This window comes from Arachis ipaensis, chromosome B10 (genome assembly GCF_000816755.2).
Source record: "Arachis ipaensis cultivar K30076 chromosome B10, Araip1.1, whole genome shotgun sequence".
NCBI lineage: Eukaryota > Viridiplantae > Streptophyta > Magnoliopsida > Fabales > Fabaceae > Arachis > Arachis ipaensis.
In genome coordinates this window covers 54,662,944-54,669,961 of record NC_029794.2, presented here as the reverse complement: position 1 = coordinate 54,669,961, position 7,018 = coordinate 54,662,944, and positions in this window count along the sequence as shown.

The window sequence follows — 7,018 nt, the reverse complement described above, 5'->3', positions numbered from 1 at the left end:
AGTCACAATCTGAAAAGGTTCACCCAGTTATGTGTCTGTGGCATTTATGTATCCGGTAGTAATACTGGAAAACAAAGTGCTTAGGGCCACGGCCAAGACTCATAAAGAAGCTGTGTTCAAGAATCATCACACTGAACTAAGAGAATCAATAACACTATCTGAATTCTGAGTTCCTATAGATGCCAATCACTCTGAGCTTCAATGGATAAAGTGAGATGCCAAAACTTTTCGGAAGCAAAAAGCTACTAGTCCCGCTCATCTAATTAGGATCTGAGCTTCAATCATAAACTCTGAGATATTATTGCTTCTCAACCTATTAGTCTTCTATTTTATTTGTCTACTTGCTTGAGGACAAGCAACAGTTTAAGTTTGGTGTTGTGATGAGCGGATATTTTATACGCTTTTTGGGGATAATTTCATATAGTTTTGAGTATGTTTTAGTTAGTTTTTAGTTTATTTCCAGTAGTTTTTAAGAAAAATTCATGTTTCTGGACTTTACTATGAGTTGTGTGTTTTTCTGTAATTTCAGGTATTTTTCTGGCTGAAATTGAAGGAGCTGAGCAAAAATCTGATTCAGGCTGAAAAAGGGCTGCTGATGCTATTGGATTCTGACCTCCCTGCACTCAAAGTGGGTTTTCTGGAGCTACAGAACTCGAAATGGCGTGCTTCCAATTGCGTTGGAAAGTAGACATCCAAATTTGTATAAATAAATAAGGGGACAAAATTACCCCAATGTTAAATTCAGAATTCAAAGATCAATGCACATATGATAAAATCAAATATAAAGTTGATACATGAGTATGAATAGGAAAAAGGGAATTTTGGGTGGCTAGGTATGAACTTTAAGATTACATTAAAAATATATAGGTTGGGTTGAAGCTTGGGTTAATTAAAGATTCAATTTATTAGCTCACTTAACCATATGTATACCCCTACCTATACCTTAGCCCCATTACAACCTTGAAAAGACCTCGTGATGTTTGCATTGGTATATTAACTGTTGTTGATTGGTTAGAAGAAGAACAAAAGTTAGAAAGCATGATTAGAGAAGGATAGAGTGATTACCCTATACACTAGAGATTAGAGCGTACATACATTATCAGTGAGGGTTCAATGCTTGAATTTTCATGTCCCCTGCTTTCATGAGCTATCTTCTTGCACTTTTATCTGTTTTATTGTATAATGATAGAATTAGTGGAATTTGATTTGTAATTGCTTTGAAGAGCTTATTTACCTATGATCAAGTGGGCAAGAATCATATAGTTGTATTTATTTATATATATATAAGCTTGCATTGCATTTCATGAGTTTCTACATGTTCATACTTATTTCCTTATCTCCTTCAATTAAGCATGAGGACATGCTAATGTTTAAGTGTGGGGAGGTTGAAAAACCACTATTTTATGGTTTATATTGTGTTTAATTGTGTGGTTTTATCATGATCCTTACCTACTTATTCATTAAATTAGCATGAAATTATAATCCCTTCCTAAATTTATAACATGTTTGAAAACTGCTTCCTAGAGACTTTAATTATGTATTTTTAATTCTTCTTTATTCCATTCGATGCCGTGATCTGTGTGTTGAGTGTTTCAGACTTTATAGGGCATGAATGAGTTGGAGATTGGAAAGGAAGCTAGCAAAAATGGAAGGAACACAAGAATCTAATGAGATAACCAGCGAGAAGTGACGCGGTCGCATGGCTCACGCGACCGCGTGAAGGAGAGCGAATCGCAGTGACGCGGCCGCATGGCTCACGCGGCCGCGCGGATTGGAAAAGCTCAGGCGACGCGGTAGCGTGGACGACACGAACGCGTGGCAAGGAAAAGCGTGAATGACGCGTCCGCATGGATAACGCGATCGCGTGACATGTGCGATCTGCATAATCTGCAGACTTCGCTGGGGGCGATTTTGGACCTTATTTCGACCCAGTTTTCGGCCCGGAACAGCAGACTAGAGCAAGAGAATATGCAGAAACAAACAACAACATTCATTCGACACAGTTTAGAGTTTTAGATCTAGTTTTTCCTCCTCTAGGTTTTTTTCTCTCCATGTTTTAGAATTTTAATTTTGAATTGATCTTAGGATTGGGACATTGAGAAGAGTTATTTCCTCATCAAGACCTCGTCATTCTAGTTCGTTCTCTTAACTTGGTTTTATTCTTTCATGTTCTTTGCTTTGTTCAATTTTGTTATTTGAATATTTTCATGATTATTTCATACAAGGATTATTTCTCCCATTTTAATTTATTTTCCATTCCAATAATCATGTCCACCAACTTCTGCCCCTCATCAGGGAGGATTCACCATTTTTGGGGCATAAATTTTCTTTTCCCCGAACACTTTGTACTTTATTTTGTTTCTTTTATTAGGTTTCTTGTATATAATTGGAGTGTTTTTTACTGCTGCATTGCATTTTCTTTTGGTATATATATTCATAGTTTGTATCTATTGTATTTTGCATCTTTTTCTTAGTATATATTTTATAGATAGAAGTTGTGACTGGATGATGTGAATAGTGTAATGCCTAGTTTAATTTGTCCTAATTGTTCATGTTAGTTTTGGTTGTTGAAAATTAGGAATAGAACTAGAAAAATTTTTGAAAATTGCATCCATCACAATAAATTTCCATGAAATCTCTCTTAGGGTGTACCATTGATTGAATTAAAAATTATTTTTCAACTTGCTTGAAGTATCCTTTAATAGAACATAGAAAAGAGCTAGAACAACATACCTTGTGAGATTTGAGCTCTAAGAGATGGTTGCACATTTCCAACCATAAAGTTTATTCCTGTGTGATTATACTCCTTTTTGATTGTGATATTAGATTTGCATGAATCTATATATCTTATTTTTGATGTTTGATTGTATTTAGTATGATTGAGGCTATTTTTGATATTGAACTCACTAACTGATGAGCGGATAATTTATACGCTTTTTGGCATTGTTTTTAGTATGTTTTTAGTAGAATCTAGTTACTTTTAGGGATGTTTTTATTAGTTTTTATGTTAAATTCACATTTCTGGACTTTACTATGAGTTTGTGTGTTTTTCTGTAATTTCAGGTATTTTCTGGCTGAAATTGAGGGACTTGAGCAAAAATCAGATTCAGAGGTTGAAGAAGGACTGCTGATGCTGTTGGATTCTGACCTCCCTGCACTCAAAGTGGATTTTCTGGAGCTACAGAACTCAAAATGGTGCGCTTTCAATTGCTTTGGAAAGTAGACATCCAGGGCTTTCCAGCAATATATAATAGTCCATACTTTTAACGAGTTTAGACAACGTAAAAGGGCGTTGAACGCCAGTTCTACGCTGCTGTCTCGAGTTAAACGCCAGGAACAAGTCACAAACCAGAGTTGAACGCCAGAAATACGTTACAACCTGGCGTTCAACTCCAGAAAGAGCCTCTTCACGTGTAACATTCAAGCTCAGCCCAAGCACACACCAAGTGGGCCCCGGAAGTGGATTTATGCATCAATTACTTACTTCTATAAACCCTAGTAGCTAGTTTATTATAAATAGGACTTTTTACTATTGTATTAGAGATCTTTGGAACATCTTTGGACGTCTGGTTCTTAGATCAGGGGGGCTGGCCATTCGGCCATGTCTGGACCTTTCACTTATGTATTTTCAACGGTAGAGTTTCTACACTCCATAGATTAAGGTGTGGAGCTCTGCTGTTCCTCAAAGATTAATGCAAAGTACTACTGTTTTTCTATTCAATTTAACTTATTCCGCTTCTAAGATATTCATTTGTACTTCAACCTGAATGTGATGAACGTGACAATCATCATCATTCCTTATGAACGCGTGCCTGACAACCACTTCCGTTCTACCTTAGATTGAATGAGTATCTCTTAGATCTCTTAATCAGAATCTTCGTGGTGTAAGCTAGAATGATGGCGGCATTCATGAGAATCCGGAAAGTCTAAACCTTGTCTGTGGTATTCCGAGTAGGATTCAGGGATTGAATTACTGTGACGAGCTTCAAACTCGCGAGTACTGGGCGTAGTGACAGATGCAAAATGTAACAACCCCGATTTTCGAGTACGCGAGATCGTTTCTGAATACACGGATTTCTCCGAAAGATCAGTAAAGGGAATACCTCTTCTGTATCATCAAGCATCTCAATCCTCATTGTCATTATATTATCTTTAACTTAGGACCTTAGTTGAGACAAGCTCGATAACGCGGTCACGAAGAACCTAGTTTTTGAACCGTATCGGTTAGGGATTTTGATTTGGTTTTTCGTAAATAGTCTCAGTTTGAAGAACCGGACTCGATTCATGGGAGGAGAGAGATAATAGTATAATGTTATCATTATATTAGTATTAGAAGATTCTTGAATGATATTATAAGATTACCTGGTCTGTTTTAGTTAAAAACAGAAAATCGGTTTAACCGGGTTTACAGTTTACTGGTGCAGCTTAGCACCAGCACTCTCTGATGACTTTAGCAATGCTAAGGCCTCATTATACATGTTCTATTCTCATAATAAATATGTTACTAGTGTCATTTATGCTAGTAGCTCAGAAAATAATTTTTAGAGATGTTTTTACGAGTGTTCCGATACATCTAGTTTTAGTAGTTATACACCTGAGATATTTTAATATTATTTTAATCCACCTCTAAGCCAACCAATCACAACTCACTTTACACCCCCAAGACCTCCAAGGCTGTCTCATTTCATCATTTTGGCCGAAATTGAAAGGAGAGAAAAGAGAGAAAACTTCATGAACACTTAATCTTCAAAGCTTGATTTCTTCTGAACTAAAACTCAAATCAAAAGCCCGATTTCACCAAAATGATCCTCTCTTCTTCCTCTACATAACCAAGTAACTTATCAAGGATGGAAATAAGGTGAGATTGCTGTCTCCCTCCCTTTTCAATTCGGTTTTCAATGAAAACCATGCAAAATATGTGTTTTCTTGATATTTTCCCTTAGGAATCATGCTTAACTTGACTTGAGGGCCAAGAAACATTAATTTTCAGCAAGTCTAAGGTGAGATATCTCTTCCTAACATGCTGAGGGAGATTTGGTCAGTTGAGAGTTTTTGGATTTAAAGTTGTTTTTGATGTGATTTAGGAGGAAAAAGTGCTTAAGGACCACCTGAAAGTCTAACCAAATTTGGAGCAGCAAATCAAGGTAGGGTGTAATGAAATTAATCTTGATTATTTGTGTTTGAGTTGTGTGAATGTTGTATGATTTGGCTGTGCTAAAAATTAGTTTCATATATGATTGATTCTTGGTGAAAATTTGGTGAAAATTTGACGAAATTTGATGAAATTCAAGCTATGAATGTGTGTTCTTGTGGCTGCTGGAAAAACGATCCCTAGAACTTAAATTGAGGTTCAATTTGTGTTAAAATCATGTAGAAAAGATGGGGTTTTAGTGGCTGCTAATTTATTATGAATTAAAGTAAAAATCGGTTGCTGAAAAGACTGAAAAACGGGTAAAAACAGAGAAAGAATTTGAAGAATATACGAAGAACACGAAGAACACTTTGAGTGTGGTGAAGAACAATGAAGAACACCTTTTTGATTCATAAAAGGGCAAGGAAGTAATTAATTTGGTGTTTGAGGGGTTATATGGTAATTTCTGAAAGTTAGGGTGGTTTTTTGTTTGTGCTTTGCTTTTTGTTTTCTCTATTGTCTCTATTTATCTGTATCTTCTGTTTACTACTTCTCAGTATTCTGCTATATATCTGCTAAGCAACACAGAATTAATGAACGTAACTAATAACCCCGACCCTACTAAGAACTCCCCAGTTCTTACCCCTTCTCTCTCCCTTCCCCCTTCAGATGGAAGTAAGAGTACCTTACCATAGTTCACTGATGACCGTTCGCAAGAAGAGGATTCTGTTCTAGATAGTCTTCTGAGTCTAGGGTGAATATCGTTCTCTGATTATATGTAAATACTGTGAGGCCAGCCAACATCTGCACCCCTTCGTATGCGCACTTTAACCTAAATCCTGTGTACGAGATTCCTATTTTGTGGATACTTCATGAGGTACCAGAGAGACGTCCTGTGGAAAAGTCTGATCGTGCAGAGGAGTAGCAGATAATGTTCTATCTTTTGATGACGTTCCACCTGAATTGTGTTTTGAAGACCTAGAACGTACTTTCCCTCGCTTTAGTAGTTTAAAGGGACTAGGTGAGTATAGAGTCTAGGCTAGCCTAGGTGCCAGCTTAGGGACCTCTTGAACAGGTCAGGACCTGGGATGTGGTATGTATATATATGTATATAGTTATTATCTAGCTATATTTAGGGGTGTTCTAACTAAAAGTCTATACTCTAATAAAGGCTGGATCACTGAATGTTGTTAGCTGCTTGTGATATATTTTTGTGTGATTGTTTATAACTGTTTTATCTGTTTTTATTTGTGAATTGATTATAAATGATTATGTTTATTAATCCAAACATTTTCGGAAAAAAAAAAGTACCTCGCTAACTAACTACGCTTTTAACAACGAATCAGGCTCATATGATAAATAATAGATAATAATTAGGAAGACAAATTGGTAGCGCTCAGTTTCCGGTATGATCTAGACATATTGAAAATTGGGTCGTTGGTGCACGAATTGTGAATCACACTTTTCACAACGCGTACCACTAACCAGCAAGTGCACTGGGTCGTCCAAGTAATACCTTACGTGAGTAAGGGTCGAATCCCACGGAGATTGTTGGTTTGAAGTAATCTATGGTTATCTTGTAAATCTTAGTCAGGAAGTCAATTATGTTTATCAGTTGAATTGTGAATAAACAATAGAGCATGGATTAAAGGTTACTTGTTATGCAGTAATGGAGAATATGTTGGAGTTTTTGGAGATGCTTTGTCTTCTGAATCTCTGCTTTCCTCTGTCTTCTTGTTCACGCACGCACGTCCTCCTATGGCAAGCTATGTGTTGGTGGATCACCGTTGTCAATGGCTACCTTCCATCCTTCCAGTGAAAACTACGCTCACGCGCTCTGTCACAGCACGGCTAATCACAGGTTGGTTCTCGATCCGGTTGGAATAG